Raw genomic sequence first — 25,782 nt, 5'->3', positions numbered from 1 at the left:
CTCTCAAATCTACTTCTCAATATTTACTATCATTTGAAATTTATGGCATCCATCTTCATCACCCACTTCGTATCAAGGCTGCTATGGTCCAGCTGAAACATTTCCTCTCCCTCCTGTTCAAATCTCCATGTTCTTGGGTATTTTTGTTAACTTTGCCATGTACTTGATGATTCTTTAATATCTATCCTTCCTCCCCTGCTTGAAAACACTATCTTCTGCACCAATGACCATCCGCCAGGCTACTAGATTACATGATAGATGATGCATTTCAAGATTTAAAACACTTTCCTCCTGGGACTTCCCCGCAACGGTCCAGTGGTTAAGACCCCTCACTTCCACTGCAGGGGGCACAGGTTCAATCCCTCATTGGGAAACTAAGATCCCACGTGCCATGTGGACAAAAAACAAACCAAAACAAAAACTGCTCTCCTGTGAAAACAACCCAAATGTCCATCAATGAATGAATGGAAAAATAAAATGTGATGCAGACATACAATGCAATATTATTCAGTTTTAAAAGGAGTAGCATTCTGATACATGATACAACCTGGATGAACTCTGAAAACATTATGCTGAATGAAACAAGTCAGGCGATGTCATACAATTCCACTTACATGAGGTATTTAGAGTAATCAAATTCATAGGGTCAGAAAGCAGAATGGTGAATGCTAGGGGCTGGGTGGAGGTGGGTATGGGGAAATATTGTTTAATGAGTACAGAGTTTTACAGTTTGAGATGATGAAAAGTTCTAGGAATGGATGGTAGTGATGATGACTACACAACAACGTGAATAGACTTAATGCCAATGAAATGTACACTGAGAAATGGTTAAAATATTAGAAAAAATTAACCCCCGGTCTCCCAAATCTGCATAGGAATGTTCAAGTCACACTGGAATCAAATCTGATTGTACTTAGTTTCAGAAGACACATGGTGGGCTTGGTCAACGATTGGTGGTGAAAATTTGTCACTTAAAGGTATATTTCTTCCTTCCTTCACTCACTCAAGAGATGTTTACTGTGCAACTACTCTGTAACTGGTACAGTGCTAGAACATGAGACTGAATAGAACTCACAATCTAGAAGAGAAAAGAGACAGTCAAGAAGTAACAGTGTGTCCCACAAATGTTAAGAAATAGGAAAGAAATGCTTAGAAGGTTTTACTTAGCGTGTGGGGAAAGGGGAAGGGAGGATGCTATAAGGATGCTTTTAGGCTGAGACCTAGGGTTTGAAGAGGAGTTAGGCAAAGAATAGAAGACTGTTCCAGAGAGAACCACTGGAGTGAATGAGAAAGGACATAAGGCTTAGGGGATAGAATGGAGGTTGGCGTGGCTGAAGTTTAGAGAAAGAACAGAGAGGCAGGTGATGAGGCCTGAAAGGCAGGCAGAGAGTGGACTGTGGGGGGCCTGGGAGATGACATGAAGCATTTTAGACATTTTTTCCTAAAGACCAAACGAGAAGATTACACCAGATCTCCCAGCCCCCTTCCAGACTGGGGCTGCTATTCAGCCGTGAAGGTGTTAAATCTGTGATCTCTGTCCAAGCCTCGCCTGTTACGCCCTCATCCTCCCAATGTCCTCGGAGAAACTGCGACCCATCCCCCAACACGTCCCCACCCACACATGTCACCTGGACCTCACTCAGATTATTAGGCACCACGTGGCTTCTTTGGACATCTTTCCTCTCCAAGTCCAGGGTTGACATTGTCACCACTATCCTCACTTACAACACACTGCCAAGTTTAGTATGTAATCTTCCTTTCTGACTCACATGCCCTCTGAAGAACCTCTCTCTGACTCACTTCTCCCTTGGAGCAAGCATCCTTCTTTTTCTCCTGCATCTTTAAACTCTCTTCTCACCCCTTTCTTTCTGCTTTAGATATTCTCAGGTCTCTTCTGTTAGCATATCACTCTTGGGTCACCAAAGTTGAAGGAAGATGTGAATGTGGCTCATTAGCTGTTCACTCTGTCTACCTTCAACTTGGCCGTCCACCAAGAATACGAGGTAATCCATTTGCTCGTCCCCTGTGCATTCCCAGGCTCACTTCCTTTGAAGGTTTCTTTAGAATTACTCTCTCCTCAAGTTCCTAACCCCTATCTTCAGAAAATGACTTGACATTCTGACTATCTATTCAGTGACCACTCTCACCTCTCATCTGTCCTTGCCTTTGTGGTCCATGGGTCTGTTTCTACAGATGGGCTTGGTCTTCCAGTCTTTCTTTAGGGAAGATGGAACTTCACCATGTTAAAGTCGAGAACTGCCAAGAAAGGTAAGACGTGGTTCTTGCCTTTCTGGAAATTTTCATCTACTTAGGAACATGGAGGACTGTATCACTATAGTTTGTTGTTTGAGGATGAGTCTTAAATGGTACCAGTACACATTTCAATATCCAGGGTTCTTCTAGCTGAAGAGGTCTGGGAAGGCTGCAGGGAGGAGGTGAAGTTTAGGCTGAGCCTTGAAGCATAAGTGGGATCTCGATAGGCCTACCAAAGAGTGATGGAGGGCAACCCAAATAGAAGGAATAAGTGTGAAGCATGTGGGTAGAGCACACAAGTAGTTACGCTTTTTTTTTTGAGATATCTTTGATAATAGAACATTACATTATATTAGTTCTAGGTGTACAACATAATGATTTGATATTTGTATATATTGTGAACGCAGTTATACATATTAAAGTGAAGATCGGAAGAACACAATGGTGTGATAGAACTAGAAGTGTGTATGGGATAATGCTGTGGAGATTTCAACTGCCCAGTTAGTCAGGAAGGACCTCATTACAGATAATAGGATCGTATTCTAGAGTGGCCCGCAGTGAGGCTTGAAAGCTGAGAGGTTGGAGGCCAAGTTCAGTTAGGAGGTACCTGTCACCAGCTGGTCCCAAAGTAAAGCATAAAGAGATCAAGGAGGACATGTACGATATTTTTAATCTTCAAACAAGGATCCCTCTCCCCCTTTGTCCCATCCCTCATACTTTTGGGGGGAGGGGCTTCTCATCTGTATTGATTTATTATTTAGTTTGTTTAATCCCACTCTTAGAGTTTCCTTTCCTTCAGCTTAAAATTCCCTTTTCTCATAAAGGTAATAACTGTGCTTTGTGGAAATTTTAAAGAATTCAGGAAAACACTTTCCCCCTCATATTGAAAATGCTTTCCCTTGACCCACCTTGAGAAACCACGGGGCCTCTCTTTCCCTGCTCTGTAAAGCCTCCTGACTTTTCAAAGTTTTCGAGTCTCTTTGGCTTGTCATTTCCCTCAGCTGGAAACCCTCCCACCCCTGCTGCCTCAGCCTTAAGGGCTCAGCTTAGATATCAACCCCTCGGGAAGCCCAGCCACACCTCTCCTCCCCCTCTGCCCAATGTCCTAAGAGCCCACCTCTGGGGCCCCATGACACTTGGGCATCGCCCAGAGCACCAACTGAATGACATGGAAATACCCATTCTCTGCAGCCATCTTTGCAACTAGTCTATGAGCACAGGGCTCCAGAATCACACTGAAAAATGTATAAAAGATTTAGAATAAAATAAATATTGCTTTTCTTTCTTTTGGAGAAGGATCCAATCTAAGCTAGATGAAGCTACAAGAAAAATCAAAATAAACATACTTGACTACTTCTCCTAGCTGAAAGAGTATCAAAAGCAAAATAAAAAGGTAAAATAAAACAGGGAAAGACTTTTGTGACACATTTAAGAGAAGAGGGGTTAATATTCTTAGGGTGCAAGCAGTGACAACAAAGAAGGAAAATGATGACGATTTTAATACAATTGCCAAGAGAATATGAACATGCAAATTCACTAAAAAAGATACAAATGACCAATAAAAATCATAACAGACGCTTGACTTCATTCATAATTTTTAAAATGCAAGTTGAAATAACTCTAAGACACCACTTTTCCCAATAGTAAACTGGCAAAAAATTTGAAAGTCTGATAGAACCATGGCTAACCAGGAAATGGATAGTCATACAATGCCGGTCGATGTGTTCATTTATACAATGTTTATAGTGGTTTATAACATTGTATAAATATAATTTATGTAACTTTTTAATGATCCACTGACAGTTTCTTATACAATTGAGAAGGTAGATACACTTTGGCTCAGCAATCCTAATTTAGATATCTATTCCACAGGAATAAAAACACAAGAATAAAAAAATTACATAGCATTACTGGAAACAGAAAAAGGTAAAAGGGTTAAATGCGTATCACTAAGGGAATGGTCATATATGTTATGATATGTGTTATGATATGTCCATCTAAGGGGGTACTAAATACATACTCGTGAAAAGAGTACATATGTTAACAAGTAAACAGAAGACCTGTATGTGGCATGGCTGCATTTTTTCGTTGAAAACGAAACTAGTTAGATCAGTATCTCTATAAACATTGGAATTCGTAGAAAAAGCTATTAATAAACTGTGAAGAGTGACTACTGGGTAGGCATGGATTATGCTTCTGTCTTTTTCCCTCCACAAAATACTTTTTAACTTTGCCATATGTCTCTTTATCCTCAGCCCTTAGCAGTCCTCATCGTAGACGCTCAGTAAATGCGTCTACGAGAATCCTTTCTCGACCATCATGAACTCTTAGAAATCTGCCAGTTTTGTGTATCTGAAAGCCTAGCCTGACCATACGTCACTGTTTGCTGGTTATTTCTGTATCTGGTCTGATTGTCAGTAGTACTCCTCCCCCCTTCACTCACAAAGCGATTCAATTTGCACAATAAATTATATGGTCACCATTATAAAATCTCACTGAAGCCCTTGGCACTGTTAATTCACTACTTCCTCCCCAAATGCTCCTTCCTTATCTTCAAGCCACTGTCCTTTATGCCTCTCATCCGCCCCCTCCCTTTCTACGTGTTCATTCTCTCATTCACTGCCTCTTTTTCTTGTTTTTCTTCCTGAAGTTTAGTTTTCGTTAAGGCTCTACTTTCTATGCTTCATCCCTGTAATGACCAACCTTTTCTCACGACCACACACAAGGGCTGTCTGTCTCTGGCTCGGGTATCACTCCTTCTCCAGGCTGATTTGCTATGGGAGCCTCATGCCTCAGATTCCCTACAGCTCAAATCCTAACTGTCTACAACGAAAAGAGTTCCCGTCTCCCTCCTAAATGATCCCACTCTTGGTCCAGTTTCTCAGAGATGCTCCAGGCGGCAGAGTTATGCTGGTATAGTCGTTTGCTCCATCAAGTAGCAGTACAGCAAAGCAAACTCCAAGACGGGGGCGTCTGCCCTCAAATCAAAGCTCCTGTATTTGGCCAAACTTCTGAACATCTCTGTACCTCAATTCCCCCTTCTTTGAAATGGGATAATAGCAACTACTTTATAAGGCTGTTTCCAGGATTTCATGATTTATTATATTTAAAGCACTGAAAAAGTGTGGGGCACACGGAAAGCATTATAGAAATGTAAGCTATTATTCTATTTTCCAAATATGCCAGAGTGAACATATGCTATAATAATAATAAAAAGTATTAAAACTAGTCAATAGCTCCCAATGATTTCTAAATCACCCACAAACCATTTGGCTAGCTGAATGCCCTGCTCTCCATGGAGATGAAACCATTCTCCTTATGTAACCCAACCTTCTGACATTTTTTTCCACTCAACACTTCCCAGTTCTTTAGCCCCATCTCCAGAGGTAAGTTCTGAGTATTTATTACTTTTATTTTTAAGATAATTGCTTTACTGTAAGTTTATATAATTTAAATTTTCACAATATTTCATGAAAAACTGGCTCACAAAACTCCTAGAAATGTAACGCTCAGTCGTCTTGGGATGGGCAGGCTCCTGCACACCAAAGAGCCCCCTCCCTCAAGCGTCCTCCCTTTGACTCCACCTTCGCATCCCTCCTGAACTGGTCCTCCTTGCTTCTTCCACTGACCCCTGGGCTACCCATCCTACAGTGCAGGAGGACAGCACCCCTCTGGTCCTTCCCTTGCCCATGCCATAAACATTTTTAAGGAACACTGTACATTTAGCACCCCAGTGTGCATACTTTATTACCTTTTCCACTGACTATTTTGAGTATCATCCTTTCTCCCACCTCCGAATTAGATATTTGTTTTATGCGAGTGATTATCAACCGAGGAAAAGGAGGGGACCGCATATTTGAGAATCATTTGAGAACCTGGGTACCTTTACAAGCCTCTTCTCCCAGCCAATGGAGGCTGAAATTCCATCTCCAATGTCTTACCTCACTTAGGCTAGAGAGCTACCATCTTATATTTGCAAATCTTAGCCCTATGAAGGTCTGGCACATAGTAAGCACTCAGTAATTATAATACTTGTAAATTGAAGAGATCAGCTATTTTAGGATAAAAACAAATTCTATTAACTAATTTAATAGTTATCTAAAAATTTGGATTCCCTGTCAAGGTAGGTTTTTGGTTTCTTATAGAAAGAAATAACAGTATAGTCCTGGTAGTTATATTAGGGTACAATAGTGAGAAAACAGGTTAAAAATTCAGGATCTTCTTTCTTATAGAGGAAGATAAATAAATGCCTTCGATCAGAAACCTAAAGCATAAATAAGCACATTGCTACTAACAGGGTAAAGTGGTTGATGCCTTTATTAATGTAAAAATGACTGGAAATTCCTGCTGTCACATTCTTGGAGACCTTGGGGACATGTAAAACACACATACACACACATGTGCTTGCACGCAGGTGTGAGTATAAATATATGTGGCCTGATCATACACTTACTGCAAAACATTTTTAAACTCCAAGTTTGAGGGCTAACTAATTAGAACTTACTAAGTTAGTTCTAATGAACTAACTTCATTAGAAATGATAGTGTTTAGAGATCTAATTGTTTTACTCCTACTTACTTTGAAATAGCATCATAATTAATTTGTCTCTCATGAACCTCAACAACAACAAAAGCAAGAGAAAGCTCATGGCCTTCGTATTCCCATGGAAATTTTAGCTAACACTAAAACAGTCAAAGATAAGCACCAGTGGTAAAGCATAAAAGCTACATTTCAGAACCAGAATTGCTTTATCACATCCTTTCCGAAATCAGAGGAGAGATGTCAGATTATCCTGTGTCCCAATCCATTTGGATTCCCCGGGCACACACCCAGTGGCAGAATTTTCCCGAGAGGCATTCTCGAGACATCCTGAAACAGCCACCCTGTAAATAAGTGGATCTTTCTCTTTTAATTGGTACTTAAACATTTGCCCCAAGAAAAGAATATTTTTCAGGCAGTCTGTTTAGTAAAGAAAAAAAACTAAAAATTTTGGCCACACTTTGCCAGCAGTAAGCTTTCTGCTAATTCCCAGTCATAAATAAATAACATTGACAAAGACATTAAAGATGGAAACAATAAAAATAGTCAGGAAGGGCAGCAGAAAAGATTGCCATAATCTTCTGTCTCAGTTTGCAAAAAAGGTATTAAAATCCCAACGATACAAAAATAGACTTGAACAATTATCTTCTTTACAGGGAGGGGGAAACTGCTCCCAGACCTCATAAGATGGGTGTCTTCAAGGTTTCATTGATTAGTTGATAAGTTTGCTGGTGAATGATGAGTCGATTAGTCAGAAGGGTTTGAATTAGTTACTAGAGCTGCGTCTCCCATGAATAAAATGCAGGACTGTCCTCTCTCCCACCCTCTGTGACAGATGATATCTGTTTTCTCCTGTGAGTTTGAATTTAAGAGCCACTGAAGCTCAGCCACAGTATATTCTGGCTCAAATGAGCTGAAAATTGCATTCAATTTGAATTTCAAAAATGGAGGGGAAGAAAGGAAGAAAAAAAAAAACGCTCAGCACCCATCAAGTCTCCACACTTTTCAACTATTTCCTGCTGCTTAGCTGCATTCCGCCAGGCTAGGGACCTGAAACCAGGATGTACTATAGGGGGAAAGAGCATCGCTGGATTCCTGCCCAGCCTGAGTTTAAAAATAAACTTTTAATAGTCAGGATCAAAGCAAACCTCACTTTTACACACATGCATAATGCAGAACGCGACCCATCGAAAAGGTAGATTTATTTTTTCCAAACTCAAATTGACCTGCTCTTTTTTTTTCCTCTTTTTTTTTTTTTTCTCTTATGTACTTTGGAGGTGATAAAGGTGAAGGTGTTTTCCCTGGGAAACTCTAGAAAAGCAAATTCTTCTCTAAATTAAAATTAATTCCTCCTCAGCTCACTTAAGCCCCTCATTCCTTGTTGCTTGATTTTCCCCCTTCTCCTGCCTCGCATTACAAAGCAGGTGCACGTTGTTGAAAAATTGAGTGAGTGGACATCGATTTTTTCAAATCAAATCATATTTTAAATGCTCTAAGAGAGCTAGTTATTTAAAGGAATCTTGTGATAAATTATTTTATAAAGCCAACTTATTTTTAGAGTGCAAACACTCACCCCTTCGTGCAAAGGCATCCATCGTAAGCATGCATTGGAGGCAGTTTCCAGTTTTCTTAAAGCAGGGCACACCCGCAGTTTTGAAGAAGCACAAACTGAAGTATCACCAATAATTAAAACTAAACCAATGTTACACAAAGCAACAGGTGACAGCCCAGAATCATGTCACTGAATGATTTGGGGCCAGAACTCCATTACATGGTCATTGGACCTGAAGGAGCAGAGAAAACACCAGACTCACTTCAACCCACTTGGCACATGGAGAAGTACTCTCCCATTGCCTAAATGATTCTCAGTCTGCAAGCGAAGCAACTTGGGTGTCATGAAAAAGGTAATTCAATTCTGAAATGCTTTCTTCCGCATGGAAGCAGGAATCTGCTGAATGCCGTTCAGGAAGTCCGACTGACTCCAGAGGGTTCAATACCAGGCAGGATGGAGAGCATGATTTCCTGCACCCTTGCTCTGCCTCTGGTACTGCAGCAGATGGGGGAAGAGGGTAACGGATGACTCACCCATCTGCCTTGGAGGAGCTAACCATGCAGGGCAGTGGTTTGCCTCCTTTCCTGAGATGTGAACCTGTTTGGAAGTCTGATGGAAGCACAGACTTTCCAATTTAAGAACCCCTCCATACGGTGATACTCATATGACAATCATTACCAAGGGGTTCACACATCCAAGGGGAGGAGCTGGGTTTAGGAGACCAATTAAGTAATTGATGATAGCCTAGAAAAGTAGGCACTAGGTGACTTTCCTTCAAAAACGGAGTGAAGGAGACTTAACATTTAGATACATTTGGAAAGGACCACAGGCACCCAGTTGGTAACTGACAGCACGCCGAGAACTTTTAGTAAGTTCACGGAAGGTAGAACTGAAAAGAGACGGTTTCCTATCCTAAGTACAGGACAAGACGGAAAGAACAACAATACTTTACTTCTTGCGCATCACCAAAAGACAAAAATTAAGAAATAGTCTGACCCTGACAACCGTGGCTTAGTGGCCAATACAGGGAATTAATAGAAACAAGAGTAAAACTTTTCAGAAAGAATCACATGATCATTGCAACACACACTCCATAAAGTCCCATTTGTCAGAATATCCCATAAAATAAAATACGTGAAAAGCTTCAAAATGCTGTTTTTGCCTTTTAAAAGACAGAATGAGGGAAACATGGGAGCCTCTTCACATACTAACGAAATCCTTGCCAGGACCACGGGGACAGTCAAAGATGTCAAGAGGCCACTTAACTCTTTAGCATATAACACATGGCATTATATTCTGTAAGTGTTAAAGGAACATTAATGTCTCCTAATCTTATAGGGAACAGCTTACCTTTCAAACTGCAACAACGTTAGCGTAGGATTTTTTCCTTACATCTTCATAATGTAATATTGTTTCACTGATGAACCAGTAAATTGTCAGCTCTATTCATTTGTGTGACGTGAGCAAGGATCCAACCCAAAAAAGGAAAAAAAAAAAAAAACAACAAAAAGTGAGGTCAGTTTTCTCGGCTGCTGAATTTAATAATATCTCCCAGGCAAGAGAGTTAAGTACGCGCTGCCTTCTGCAAGTCTTTGATTTTCCTACATATATACTCAGGGCTGTATTAACATTCCCGCTAAGGGACAGTCCTCATTACTTATTTTAAGTTTTCTTCCTTCTCAGCTTTATCAGATGTATTAATCTTCCGCTCCTCTCTTATTTATAGTGCATGCTCTGGTTAAGGTTTGAAAGCATTTTCCATTATAACACCCATTTATAACTTTCAGAAAAAAAAAGATTCTTCTATCACAGGGATCAAGGGACTTTACTTATTTCACTTTGGTCTCAAAATATTCGAGTTTCTTCAAATCAGAGGGGTTTGTTTCTTATTTCTCCGATCCTCAAAAAAAAGATAAAAAGGAAGCAGGTAGAGGACAAGTTTCCTGATTGGAAAAACTCAAAGCTTCGGTTTTAAATAAGCCCACAGTGGATTTTCACCAAATATGCTTTTTTTTTTTTTTTCAAAATGCTGTTTTTGGTAGAATGTTTATCAGAGGAAAACTATTAGACTGACCCTCAGGAAACTGCCAATATTTTACAAAAATGGCAATTCCATATGATTTAACTTAATACCTCTCACATCTTTATCCTTATGTAAAAGAAAACTGTTCAGAGCAACACAGTGATCCCTGGGATATCCAGGGGAATTCTGTGCCAGACTTGCAGCCTAGGGAAGGGAGAAGGGAGGGGAAGAAAACAGTTGTGACCAACAGATAACTGAAAGGCCCTAACAATTTGTTTGGTGCATACTCTCATGCAGTTTGTTCGATAAAAAATTGTGGGAAAACTCATTAATCTGATGGCACCAGGCCATTTCCATCACACCCCTTGAGGCATGAATGTGGTAACCATAGACTTTGGGGAGTGAACACTTCAAAGAGATGCCTGTATTGTGATTAGAAGATTCTCAGAGGGGCTCTAAATCGTATTCACTCAAGACACCCTTCAAACCCACAGCTTTTTCCCTTTTCTTTAAAGAATGAAGTTAAAAGTAAAATGCTTGACAATTAAACAAGACTGAGGTTTCATTTTCAACTTCGTCTTAATACCCTAAGACCACAAGAAGCAATTGGAATCAAACTTTGATCATTTGCTTTCATACTCAAGATAAACTGTTAGAGTACGAGAAAACAAAGGGATCATTTTTAAAGTTCTTGCATAGAGGGAGAGCTGAAGATCAACTAAGCCCAGAGGCCAAGGAGGCTTCCAGTACAGATTGGAATTTGATAGGGTCTAGAATCAAGAAAGGAAGCTGCTAACAGAGCAAGACAAATATCATATGATATCACACATACGTGGAATCTAAAAAAATATGATAGAAATGAATTTATTTACAAAACAGAAATAGACTCACAGACATAGAAAACAAACCTATGGTTACCAAAGGGGAAAAGGAGGGATAGGGATAAATTAAGAGTATGGGATTAGCAGATACACACTACTGAAAGAGATAAACAACAAGGTCCTACTGTATAGCACAGGGAACTATACTCAATATCTTGTAGTAACCTTTAACAGAAAATAATCTGAAAAAGGATACACGTATATAATTGAATCACTTTGCCATACACTTGAAACTAACACAACATTAGAAATTAACTATACTTCAATAAAAAAAGAACTCGCTCCCCCAAAAAAAGGAAGATGCTCTGCAAATAAAAATAGGTGTATTTGGTATACTCATAAATGAAAAAGAAGACACGATGACTCAGATGTGAGAATCCAACTCTATTTATTTTCTAGGACTGTGAACATAGGAGGCCTTATTAAAAACCTGCAATTTGTATAAGTATAATGAAGCATTAGGAAAGAACCCACCCAAGTGACACTACAGGGTAAGATGCCTGAGGGAAACTAATTTAGGCTGTTACTTTTTTTTTTTTAAGAAACCTTAGGACTCCAGAAGTACAAAAGAAGGATCTGAAGGAACAAAAAATCCTTCAGGTGCTGATTTCATCAGATAATAAGTTACTGTCCAGGTAATCATGCCAATGGTCATGACTGATGTGGCTGTGACTTCAAGTTAACATTTAAAATACATAGCTGGTCAAACCCCAGCTCTGAAATCAATGAAAATTCAAACTAACATTCACACTGTTAGTAACAGCTTTGGGAACAGGTTCTCCTCTGACCTCACCTATAGCACTCATCTCTGAGCAGAGGCATTCAACTCAGGATCATCTTACTGTGACCTCCCACACCTGCAGGGGCAGCTCAGGTCAGGGGGCAGTGGGACCCTGCTCTCAAAGTCTTGGGGAGGAAGAATTACTACCTTAGCCACTCAACTCCCTTTTTTAAAAAATAAATAAATTTATTTATTTATTTTTAGCTGTGTTGGGTCTTTGTTTTTGCGCACGGGCTTTCTCTAGTTGAGGTGAGCGGGGGCTACTCTTTGCTGCGGTGTGCAGGCTTCTCATAGCGATGGCTTCTCTTGCTGTGGCGCATGGGCTTCAGTAGTTGTGGTGCACAGGCTTCAGTAGTTGTGGCACACGGACTCAGTAGTTGTGGCGCACAGGCTTAGTTGCTCCGCAGCATGTGGGATCTTCCCAGACCAGGGCTCGAACCCATGTCCCCTGCATTGTCAGGTGGATTTTTAACCACTGCGCCACCAGGGAAGTCCCGCCACTCACCTCCCTTTTAGACATGCACAAAACCTTTAGGAGTTGTTGCAAGAAGAGAAAAGATGTTTGCCTAGTGCTTCTAGAATTCCTGACGGAAAAATCTGGAGCCCAAGGGGACATGAGCTAGTTGTCCATGGGCAATTGGGGTCTTGCTATTTGGGAGTTCTAGGGAGGTAGGGGTAAAGGAGGAGTTAGAACTTAGCTCTTTGACTATTCTTCTCCCGCCCCAGTTTCTGCGTATTTTTGCCATAAACCCCTCATGCCCATTCCATTTCAGGCTCTGTACCACTCAGGGACTGGGAGTGAGGGAAGACAGATGGGCATGAGAAGGGTATGTGGGATTTGCTCCTATTACCTCAAAGGTATCCTCTTACTACAAAATGCAATATACACCTCCCCAGATCAATTTCATTTTAAATGGTGACAACCAACCCAGGTGGAAGATTTCTTCTTCAATATAGTAGATAATGTACTAAAGAATAGAAAGCAAGACTGTTGCAGACCTTTAGAAGTTGAGTTACAGCATGACTGAGACTTTTTCTGGTAATCTAGAAACTCACTACCATGTATCTCATTTCTTTTTTCTTGTTTGCAAATAGTCTGAATTACAACCAACCAGTTTTAAAATGTACACTAGGACACTGCTGTTTTGTAAACTAGGAGTTGCCTATACCCAATTCATTATTGAGATTGGACATATGAACTGACAAAAAATTAATTCATTCCAGGATGGAAAACTACCAGATACACTCACATAGATTTTGCTTTGCAGAACTTCACTGGGCATCTTTCACACGGATTATAATGTGTGTATAGTACCACCCCACCACGGTTGCATAGTGTACGGTTGGGGAAGGAAGCATCTGGATTTTTTCCCTAATCCAGAGTATATTTTTAAAGGAAATCCAGAGAACCAAGTTACCAGTTTCTCTACTCACAAAGTCACTGATGCCAAGGCAAGAGGACTGGTACCACCCCCATCCCTACCAGCCTCTGGGTTGCTGCATTCACCTCCTTAGAAGATGGGGAATTACCTCTCTACCTTCAGAGGGACAGAGATCTGTTCTTCAGGTCCCAAGAACTAGGAATGGATATTCCATTAAAAAGAGAAGCCATTTAGCACATAATGTTCATGGATCATGGTGGCACTACAGTGGAACCCAACAATTAACAGCTTGGCTATCCTTGATGAAAAGCACATTTTCAATTCCAAAGCTTAGGAGTATGTCTTACTAGGAGGAGTCACCTGTAACCTACTTACAGATACCAAAGCCTGTGCATCATACACTGCCAAAACGTAAATGGATGGCAAAAGATTTTTAAAAGGGGGAACAAAAATGGTTCCACTGATCCAACTGAATATGACTTTAGTGCACAGTCAGATAGTAGATGATAAACAGAAGAAATTCCGAAGCTTTCTAGATTCCCTGCCATAGGTTTGTTCATGTGGGTCTAAATAAGTTTGATTATTTGAAGATTTTTTTCAAGATTTTTAGAAAAGCAATCAGAAAAGATTATCCTGGGCAGGCATAGGATATACAAACAAGTTACTGGTTAATGGGAAGATCTGGGGCAAAGATGACTTCAAACCCTACCCCACTCCCCAAAACACACACACACACATACAACCAAGCTTGCTATAATAAAAGAGAAACAGGGAACAATATAATTAACATGGTATTTAAAAATGACTCTTGAAAGGAAGAGTAGGTCAGAGACTGATATAGTTTTGAAAATGGATAATACTCCAGCAATGTAATAGATACAGCGTTTTCAGTGATGGATACAAGGTAAGGCTTTCCCCCAGTTAAACTGAACTCCAACTTAGAATTCCGGAGTTAGATGTCCCCATGGTTGTTACTCTACAGTTAGTTTTCACAAGTTCATTAATACTGGCTATCTTCTGATGCAATTTCTGAAGGAGAAAGCTCTTCCGTAAGAAGAACATCATATTTTTAAAATAATTGACCAAGATCCTGGATTCTAGCACATTGCTGATCATTTTTCTTCCACTTTAACCCTAGAAACATGGAAAGTCAGAAAGGGAAAGGAATAAGGATAAGTAGCAGAAGAGAAGAAATGTGAAAAGCTAAGAGAAAAGAAAAATAATGGAAGGAAAGAGGAAGATGAAATGTGAGGGAACACATGGTCCATTCACTCAAACTCGGAGTACCGTTAACACAGTCAAAATCAAATGGAGGGCAACTTCCCCTGAGTTTATCACCCCTTTCCCTGGAGGATGCAAGAACGCCATTGCTGGCAGAGATCTAGAAGATGGTCCACTCCGAAGTCCTCATGTCACCAGTGAGGAAAATGAGGCCCTGGAAGGACAGGTAACTTCAGGACAGGAACCCAGGTTCACTGTGGGCCAGTCTAAGGTTTTACAGACCACAGCTGTCTGAAAGTCGTAAAGGCTTTTCCGAGTCATAGACAATTGCTAATGACCCCAGGAGTGAGGTAAGATGGAGATGCCCTTCCCTCTCTGGGGGGGGAAACACAGATCAGCTCACAGTATTTGAACCCACAGGAAGAGCTGGAATTGGGCAACGTCACAGCTGACCCAGCTTCCGGGGTAATCTGACCCTTGGAGACAGCACACTCTGAATTTAGAAGTACAAGCCCCAAGTCCAAGTTCTTACATTCCCAACAAACTGTCTCTGGTGGTGATTATGCCATAACATTTCTGAAGATTAATTAAGAGCCTTTCATACATCACTTGGCTTATAATTAACAGCTCCCCCTGTCTTTAATAAAATAGATAGCATGAAATAAACAAGGGAGATCATGCAGTAGGTAAAACCTAAGCCCAAATGATATCATCGTCCTCTACCCATCAAGACAGAGGCAAAGAAGCAAAAGGGGATGGAAAAGATGAGAGGGGCGTACTGAAGAGGGAGGTGGGGGGAGAAAGAAGGCATTTGCTCAATCAGTACCTATTTTCAGAATTTCCTTCAAGCTGGCTCTGACTGAGAGCCATCAATTATTAAAAGATGTAATGTGATGCTTCCTTTGTTAAGGCAAATCTGCAAGCAGACCCTGAGAGAAAAAAAAAAAAAAGCATTAGGCAGAATGTATTAGTCTGCTTGAAGAAAACAAAGATTTAGCTATTGGGACGGACTCCTTTTAGAAATAATTCAATTTTGTCTCCAAAATCCACAAACCATTTTTCCCCCCTCTCCTTACCTATTTATTTATTATTTTCTACAGTAGACCACAAAAAGGGGGATGAATCATTTCCTAAACTTCTCCTTTCTTTTCAGATTCAGCTTGATGTATTGTCTTCATTTAAATTACAAATACACTAATCTGAAACACTGTCTACCAAGCAGCATTTTAAATGAAAGATACAAGAAATTGCATCACTCACATTTAAAAAATGACTTTAGACTCCGGACCTCATAAAAAGCAGCCAACGGTGTTCTCTGTCTTGGCTGCTATATTTCAGTCCAGCTAATGAAATTCAATTAGTGAGCTTTGTACTTAGGACATTATGATTCTGATGGTTGGTCTGATCAAAACCGGTGTGCCAAGTCCTAGTCCTGTTTTTTGGCAGACTACAGTTAAGAGAAAAATTCAATAGGGTAGATTGGCGTGGGGAAAGTCAGTTTCAGAGGAGCTCACTTCTCACCATCATTAAAAAATATGAGAGGAGGAGAGCTGTTCCCTGTAAGGGCTCATTATTTACTAAGTGACTGGATTAGCTTTTAGGGAAACCTCAATACCTAAATCTGTCATTATCAGTTTTAGTACTTTCCAAAAATAGTGATTGACCTCAAATAAACCAGTAACCAACTAAAACCAATAAATCACAGATTTAACTTGTTTTTAGGTTTTGATCTGCCTGAGCTTGTGTTCCAAATAAAAAGTATGGAGACTGGACTCTTAGTGATGTCTTTTTTTTGCGGTACACGGGCCTCTCACTGTTGTGGCCTCTCCCGTTGTGGAGCACAGGCTCCGGACGCGCAGGCTCAGCAGCCCTGGCTCATGGGCCCAGCCGCTCCGCGACATGTGGGATCCTCCCGGACTGGGGCACGAACCCGCGTCCCCTGCATCGGCAGGCAGACTCTCAACCACTGCGCCACCAGGGAAGCCCTTAGTGATGTCCTTATAAACCTTCCCAATTAAACAAAGCAAGAAGTATCAAACAGGAAACTCTGAGCCTTTACAGTATAGATTCAGACTACACCATCAGTTCAAGAGGTGCTGTATCTTTAACACTTGACAGACTTTAACACTTGAAAACAGACACACACTTAGCAAAAACCACTGAGCTGAAGCCTAGTACATTACATTGTCTTGATCCTCCATCTGGACCACTGGCCTTTGATTCAAGGGTACCACACCTGCATGGATAAAGCCGAACGGCAAGACAGAATCAAAATGATCATTATATGGCCTGATTCTCTGGACAGTAAAAGTAGACAAGCAGAAACCAAAAATTTCAGAAGGATGTACAGCCACTGGTCTGTTAATAACAATCCTAATTCATTAGCCAAATGAGAGCTGAGCATCCATTTAATTTTCAAAGTTGTTTTCTTGAAACACAAACCAGCTCATACCAGTCCTTTGCTTCTCTCACAAGGAATGACATCACCATCCAACCTGAGTTACAGACAGAAACCAAAGAAAACATCCTTGGCATCTCTTTTGTGCCATCACCACTATCCATTCCATGTCCAAAATCTTTCCCTCTTTTTGAAAAACAACTACGGGAACAATCATATGAAATTCCAGAAGTGGCATCTGATGTCTTGGTCCACTCCTTGGAAAGTTGTTCTAGAAGCTTTCAATTGTACCTGAGAGCGACCCAGGATTGAGTACAGATGCTCAGCCTGGACTCCATGTGCCCTTGGTGTTATTTTTCTCGAACTCAAAAATGGTACAACCCCATCTGTTCTTGATAGGAATACATCATCACATCGATGTTTTTTTCGATGATAAATCCATTCTGAAGTGGACCTTTCCTTGTGTCAAATACGAAAGGGAAAATGCACACTCACTTCCTTCCCACAAATGGGCTGCCTCTGATGTGTTTTCTCAGAATTCATTAGTAAAATACCCTGCTAGACTGCCTTGCTCCAGCTTGCTAGAGCAGTCTGTACCTCTCTTCTAAATCCACGTTGAGTGACTTCACATTGGTAGCTTGAAATCACCCACAGCGGGAGTATCTACACCAAGGAAATCAGCAAATGTACAACTCAGGTGTTTTTTAAACATATGGTTACCAAAGGGGAAAGCTGGTCAGGGAGGGATAACTTAGGAGTTTGGGATTAACATATACACACTACTATACATAAAATAGATAATCAACAAGGACATATTGTATAGCATGGGGAACTCTACTCAATATTCTGTAATAACCTATAAACCTATATGGGAAAGGAATCTAAAAAAGAACGGATATATGTATAGGTACAACAGAGAGAGAGTTTATCAGCACATCACTGAAAAAGGATTTAATTTATTGTTTTCTTCTATGCAAATAAAAGGTACTATAGAGTGTCTTGTGTCAACACCCATCTTTTTTTTTTTTTCTCTTTCCCTCTTTTGGGGGAGGCTAGCCAGAAGTTCACCACCTCTTGTTCCTTGGCACAAGGCTAGACCATATTCCCCAGCGACCTTTGCAGGTAGGTATGGTCATGTGATTGAGTTTCCCTCATGGGAAGAGACTAGAAGTGACAGAAGCCTCTCCATACTTGGCTGGAAACCACGCCCACCAATATTTTCCGCAGTATTTCCCTTTCTGGGGGCTTTTGCAGATGCTACGGACAACCCTGGATGCCATCCATTGAAGTCAGACAGCAAGAGTATAGAAGGAGCTCAACCTTCAAATCCCCACCAGAAAGAGATTCACCTCCATCAGGAATACCCACTGTGAACTTTAAATGTGAGAGAACAATGAATTTTTCTTCTATTTGAACTATTTAGTATTTGAGGGTTTGTTTGCTTCACCAGTCACCATCACTGTTAACTAAACCCTCTTCCAACTCTTCTTTCAACCATTGTCTTTCTTCCCCCCCAGCTGATGTGATAAATCTAGGCATGAGGACTGGTCAAGATGGAGAAGACAGAAATAGGAGTCCTAATATAATATTTTATATTATAATATTTTATTTCACTTAAGAGTTTTGGGTTCTATGTGTTGTTCATTTCAACAGTCAACGGCTAGAAACCTGTGTTATTTCCACGTGCTTGTGGTGCCGTGTGCGGCTTATTCTTTTTCCCTTTAGTGATGTCACCTAAATGAAATGTTCCAATTTAGAACCACTTTCACGTTAGAAATATATGAAGAATTCAATCCATATGCCCTACGCCTTGTCAAGAAAATTAACTATAAAGACAGTGTCGATATTATACAATTAAAATGAGAGCTCTTAACATATTTCATTTCCCCCGACCTGACTTTCTTCACTCATTAGGAACAAAAAGTATGAATTCATTATTTGCAAATAGTCCAGATCGCTTAATGTATTCTAGGAGGAACTAAGACACCCCCTTGTGTGCACATGCACACACACACACTCAAGCATGCAAGTTTCTGTCTCTATCAAGGGTAAAAATAATACTTAAGCTAAAGAGAAGGGGCCATTCTAAGTCACTGACCATGTAGGCTTAGTGGAACTATAAGTGTATTTTTAGTCCATATGTTTGTATCTTAAGGCTTTCTCTTTCTCTAACGCTCATGATGAAGACAGAAAAGGAGGGAGGGAGGGAGGAAAGTAGGGAAATTTTTAAAAATTGTTTTAATTTCCCCATATTATTTACTATATAAAGCAGCTCAGGTTTTCCTCCCCGTAAGCTTGTATAAGGAGTCTATTGGGGGTGTTTGGAATTGCTGTGTTTTAAAAAAAGTTAACAATCATAGCTCTGAAGCTTAATCACTTGTATGTGTTACAAGACCAGATGGTTCAAGTGGGTGTTTGTTTACAAGCTCTTTGTATAAGGTTTTTAGCTGCTTCTTAGACCAAAGCTGGTTATTTCAGCTAACAAAGGAGGCAATGAGGAATTGACGAGAAACCCCTGGATTTCACAGATCCCTGGACTGTTAGGCTTCACTCCACCATTGTCCTGTGCACGTTTACAAGGATGTATTTAGGACCTAAGAAACATAACATACGCTTCCCATGCTCTGAGCTCTTCATGGAACTCTGGCAGACTCTGGGGGAAGAAGATATCTATCCCGGGTTCAGCGCTGCTGGATGCTGGCAGTGGACCATCCAGAAAAGACCAGAGCACCCTGACTTCCCAACGTCTTTAACCATCTTGAAGCTCTAGAATTTTAAGGTGCTCCCTGTTTTCTACCGGCTTCTGGAGCTGAGCTGTTTCACCAGCCACATCCTCCTCTAGCTCCCTCCTTCCTGAAGTGGGTGAAAGGACAGCAAGGAAACTTCCTTGGCGGCTGCCCTATTCTTTGTTTCCTCTGCATTAACCACATAGCCGATATTGGCAAACGTGCAAAGGATGCAGGTTTATTTACCACAAAATAAATCCAGTAATATTAAAAGTTCCTTAAGGGAGAATGAAAAGTGTCCTCAAGGCACAAACTTTAATGGCTTTGAAAAGGTGAGCATATATTTCTTGTATTTTGGATGAGAAAATCCCCTTCTTCTAGCTCCCCGTCTACTCTGGACAAGATAAGTCAATGCTTGCTTATCTTCATTCTTCATAAGATTAATGATGTTTGGCATCGTTATCACACCTAGAATTAGTATCTTACATCACTCACTAGCTGTCTATCCTTTGTGGGTTACCCAAACTGGCATCCTTCTTGTCACCATCCAATCAGTTCCAAGAAATAAGATATGTGAGGCAAAAGGGGCGGGAGAAGTACCTGAATATCTTAGCATTTCAGTGAACTTGCTTCTATCATATTCTATAACAACTAGCAAGAAATTACAAACTAACAAAAATGGGTTTGATCATTATCATTTCATTATCATTCCATGCATTTAATTCCTGTCTTTTATTAGTTAAGGGAAAAAACCTTTTCCATAATTTCCTTGGATTAATTTAGCAAGAGGCAACATCATTTGACTGTGTCTTTAGGATAAGGAATGTGCATCATTTATCATTTATTCTCCAAAGAGCCACACAGTTTTTGGCTCATAGCTGGTGCTCAATAAAAGGATGCTCAATGAATGAAGGCATAAATTACTGGCTATGGCTATTCTCTTCCAATCCTAATGAACTCAAACCTTAATTTAATGTATGCCATTAGCCTTTGCAAAGTAAAGTGAGGAACACCTAGCTAAATTAGCATATTCATGACTTACATTACCGTTTTTTGTCTCCTGAAGACCACTCTTAAGAAAGAGCATTTTCCCAAAACAAACAAGCTAAAAGAACCAACTGATATTTTAGATGAGAATATGCAGTACGATTTCTTTTCTCCATTTTCTCAACTCTTGATAACCATTTGTTCATAAAACTAGCCATAAAAAAAGAAACCGATTAAATCAGGGATGTCTAAAATGATCTCAGAAATCGGATCGTCTGTCACCTCCCTATTATCAGGACAGCGTGAATCAAACTAATATGCTCCAGATTCTTCTGTGTATTTATCTCTACTCTGGAACCCAAACAAAAGCTGTCAATAAACTTTGAAATTAGGGGGAAAAAAAGAGCGTTTTCATTGTTTACAGCCTTTAGTACAGGAGAATGTGTAGAGTCAAATACAAAGAGACTTGAAATATTGTCTTGATTTTTAACAAAAGGAATCAAACTTAGCACATATGCTTTCTATGGCAAGTGTCCACTGTATAGTAGTTGCTACAGACTGAATGTTTGTGTCCCCTTGAAAATTATATGTTGAATCCTAACACCCAGTGTGATGGTGTTTGGCCTTTGGGAGGTGATTAGGTTATGAGAGTGGACACATGCCTCCCCAAGATGGGATTAGTACCCTCACAAAAGGCCAGAGCACACTCTTGCCCCTTCCTCCATGTGAGGTTACTGTAAAAAGACAGCCGTCTAAGACATGGACCTGAATCTGCTGGAGCCATGATTTTGGACTCCCCATCCCCCAGAACTGTGAGAAATAAATTTCTCTTATTTATAAGCCACCCAATGTATGGTATTTTGTGATAGCAGCCCAACAGACTAAGACAGTAGTCAACCTTCAACTAAAATTTGTTAAATGAATAAATCAGTAGCAACCAGTTTTGTATCAAGGTAAAGACGTAGCTTGGGTGTAGAAAGTTAAACCAAAACTCAACTCCTGATTTGCTAACTATCCTTCCCTTACTGTGGACCATGATCATGTATTCTTATTTGTGACATAAAATGAGTGGTCAGATGAAATAAGAATGTTTAAAATCAAGATGTGGTTTTCCTCTCATCACATCCCTCTAATAAACCCTGGGAGAATCTAGCTAAGTTTCTGCACGCATAGGACTCCTTCTCTGCAGACCAAAGCAGGTAGGAACACCAACCGTAGCCGTGAAATAGCACTCGTGGTCACTATTTATGTTTTATATACTGTCAGCAGCAACATGCTGACAGTATATAAGCATCAGACACAGTTATCCAGGCACTTAGATAATGCAGCAAGTGTCAATACTGATATAACTATTTATAGCCCAATAAACTATGCTTTGAACAATATTAGTAATGTTAAGCTTAGGTAGCACTCCTAGTATTAATGCCTTAATACAGATATATTGCTATAAGCATAGTTTACAGCATGGAACATACACACAAATCCAGTGACACTGATAAATCACTTTCTTGACTGCTTAAAAATGTACTGCCAAAATGAGCTTTATGCACCACACAATGGAGCAGAAGGCGGCGATGTATATTTACATTTTCCATTTTTAAGCTGTCACTCAAAAACTTTTCATCCTTTTTTAGCTTATTGATCTTACCGGCTGGTGATAAGACTTCAGCTGCTTGGTCGGACTGTTTTTAGCTTCCCTTTCTTATTAAAAGAGCTAAATCGGGAATCATAAAACGCTACTAATTTAGCGTTTTTCAGTAGAAAGGGAAGTTACGAACAGCACCAAAATAGTGTGACTCTCATGTCTTATTGCCCTAGAATCCCAGATTTAATTACCATGTGGCATAGCATAACGAAGGGTATCGTGATGCCATGTATCACTATATACACACTGAAAATAAAAACTGGTATTAAATATGCTAAAATACTTGTTCTAGGTTCTCTGATCCTTTCAATTAAATGTTTTTGCACAGGAATGAATTATACATATGTATATATAGGTTTATTATTATTGTACATAGAATAGATTCTGTGCTATTATTTCCCTTCTTTTTCTTTCAGTTACAAAGAAACCTCCATTCTTAAGGTTTTGACTACTCCTTACCTTACAATATATACATCCTGCATCAAAACAACCAAAATACCATCAGCAGGTCAACTGAGGTGATTGGCTAATTACGTGATCCATCAACTTGCATCATCCCCTCCACATATGCACGCTCAGTGGGCTTAGAGTGGCAAACTGTAGACCACAATCAGAAAACTTCCCAACTCAGAACCTTGTCCTCTCAAACCCATGTCTGCTCTCACATGAGATTTCCTCTGAGCTCTTCAGCAAATTGTGATTTGTTTCTCCCCTCCCTTTTAGCCCCAAAGTTCAAGGCTCAGTATGGAAGAGAGAGCGGTCCTCATAGTTAATATCCCCTATATTGCAAAGGGCTGCATGGAAAGTGGAAGCCATAGCCTTCCAAGGCCAGGATCCATAATAAATACCCCCGTGATGAGTGAGTTGTATGCTCGTTATAGGGGATCTTAGTGCAGTCCTGAATCTCACCCACTCAGATAGGACGAAACCCCGGATTCGTTCTCACCACTCGCCCAGGGCACCCTCCCCTGATGGCCTCGCCAGAAGGGCTGATGGTGGCGACTGTTAAAGAGCCATGAAATTTATTCTCAGCGGCAGGGACAGCTGGGATTTTAGTTACTATCATTATATCTAGCTTCTGAGAGAATCGTGAGAGCATGCAAAAGAGCCACATTAGTTTAAAAAGTACATATGAACGGAGGGAAGGTATTTTTCTTTTAGTGTATCTAAAATCATTGGTCTTCCATAAATATTTCTTGCTCACTTGACAGCTCCTAACATCAATAACTTTAAACTTCCTGCACCATTTCAAACTGAGCCCCCAAATCATTCCTGGCACGGCTTTGGTGTCAGCTCCTCGCACATGGACACCACCAAGAGTCATCAATTTTCTACAGAACTCACCATTTTGTTTTCATACCCCTCATTTCCATGAACGTTACTGCTTCTCTGAACGTGGCCTCACAATCACACACATCCTGGCCCTCTGCTTTGTCCACAATCTGCATATGTACATGTATGTGGGCGTGTGCACACCCAACCAGAGAGGCACATTTCCATTTCTCTTCCACGTAAATATGGCGATGAACTGGCCGCTTAGAGCTTTTCTGACAGCCGGGAGAAACGGTAGCTCCAGTGACCAGGGATGTCCTGGCTCTTCCTTCGAAAGGTATTCAGCACACGTAATAATTATCCATATATCTCGTGCACTCTAAAGGCATGGCAATGCAATTTTGGCCTTAAAACAAGACCATATGACAAAAACTAAGGCCATTAGGGACCAATTTCGAGGATTCTCTGCAAGACAGTGATTTTCCAACTGCACTTACATATGCTGAATAGTTACCTCTGCACGACCGCACCTGCTCTCATTTATGTAACCCCTCTGTTTTCTGAAGCTTTTCTTAATAATGAAATAGAGGAAAGTTTTAAAGGCTTGCTGGCTTTTTTTTTCCTTCATTAATTTTTTTTTTCATTTCCCAAAGCACAGTATGAAAATGCTGAGGGTGAAATTTCTGCTCACGTCAATGACCATATTTCATGATTCGCTAGCTCCTCTCTTTATTCTTTGCTTGCCCCTCTGCCCTGACTTCTCCATCTTTACTTTCAGTCCTGCTCCCTCTCTCTGAACTGAACCCTGGTCTTCCAGGCCCATAAATGCTGACCTCCCCACTTGAGGTTCAGTGACATAATAATGTTGTCTCTGAGAGGATGTGATGTCATCATAAATCTAGGAGCTGTCCCGGCAAAGGCTACACTTGTAAAGTAGAAAGATGGCCAAAGTTATTTTGAAAGAATATAAAATGTGGCTCAAATATTCTTTCATCTCATATTTTAAAATGTTTAGATAAATGAATAAAGCCATGCCATTTTGACAGATAAAATTATAAATACTAAAAGCAATAATATGGTCCATCATTAATTATTTATCAATCTGAGGGGCAGTGGGGAAAAACTCATAAGACTAGTAAGAAGAAAAACATTAAAAAGCCTCCACAGGGCTTCCCTGGTGGCGCAGTGGTTGAGAATCTGCCTGCTAATGCAGGGGACACGGGTTCGAGCCCTGGTCTGGGAAGATCCCACATGCCGCGGAGCAGCTGCGCCCGTGAGCCACAACTACTGAGCCTGCGCGTCTGGAGCTTGCGCTCCACAACAAGAGAGGCCGCAACACAGAGAGGCCTGCGTACTGTGATGAAGAGAGGCCCCCGCTCGCCGCAACTGGAGAAAGCCCTCGCACAGAAACGAAGACCCAGCACAGCCAAAACTAAATAAATAAATAAATAAAAAGCCTCCACAAAATGAAAAATACCCAAGACACTAGATTTTACTACCATTATTTTGGATTCTCTATAGAGTCTGCCCAATTCTATTTTTTAATTGTTCAAGGAAAGAGAAATTATCTCTAAATATCAATTAATTGTCATTTGGTTCTTCAGCTTGTAAGACTGCATTGTAATATCTCATCTCTGGACATTTTTCTAAAATTATGAGATAATGGACTTTTAATGCAAGTCCATTGCTAATTTTTTTAATTACAAGGCAACATGGATAAATGATGCCATAAGCAATAACTGAGTTATTAAAAACCTCCATACAGGCCCTCTCCATTGAAGAAATAATCATACATTGCAGGAGGCAGTGTTCAGGAAAGTTCTGTGAAGACACCCAATAAAAAAACCCTTATGCCTGCATTGGGGCCATCAAAGCCAAGTTCAGTTTGCTTCATTCTGTACTCTGGACATTCAATTGTTATTCTACTTCTGGCTGCTTAATTTAACAGCAGTGAATCTCGGCCTGTTCTAAGTAAACAAGGGCGGAATGTATTGTGCAATTTCCAATATAATGCACTCAGAAGTTCCTAATTACTTGATCAAGGCATGTGTAATAAGGGGACCTTATATAAAATGAGCCAATGATCATGGCTTGAGCATTCCACCAGGAGAACAATGCTCTG

At 40.4% G+C, this 25,782-nt stretch overlaps 1 protein-coding gene across 1 annotated transcript in view; it reads right to left on the bottom strand.

The window, feature by feature from the left end:
• Positions 1-25,782, bottom strand: part of ESRRG (estrogen related receptor gamma) — a 583,686-nt gene that overhangs the window by 433,506 nt on the left and 124,398 nt on the right. The gene's annotated exons all lie outside the window — the stretch shown is intronic.

This window comes from Phocoena phocoena, chromosome 1 (assembly GCF_963924675.1).
Source record: "Phocoena phocoena chromosome 1, mPhoPho1.1, whole genome shotgun sequence".
Lineage (NCBI taxonomy): Eukaryota > Metazoa > Chordata > Mammalia > Artiodactyla > Phocoenidae > Phocoena > Phocoena phocoena.
This window is presented reverse-complemented; position numbering and strand designations above follow the sequence as displayed.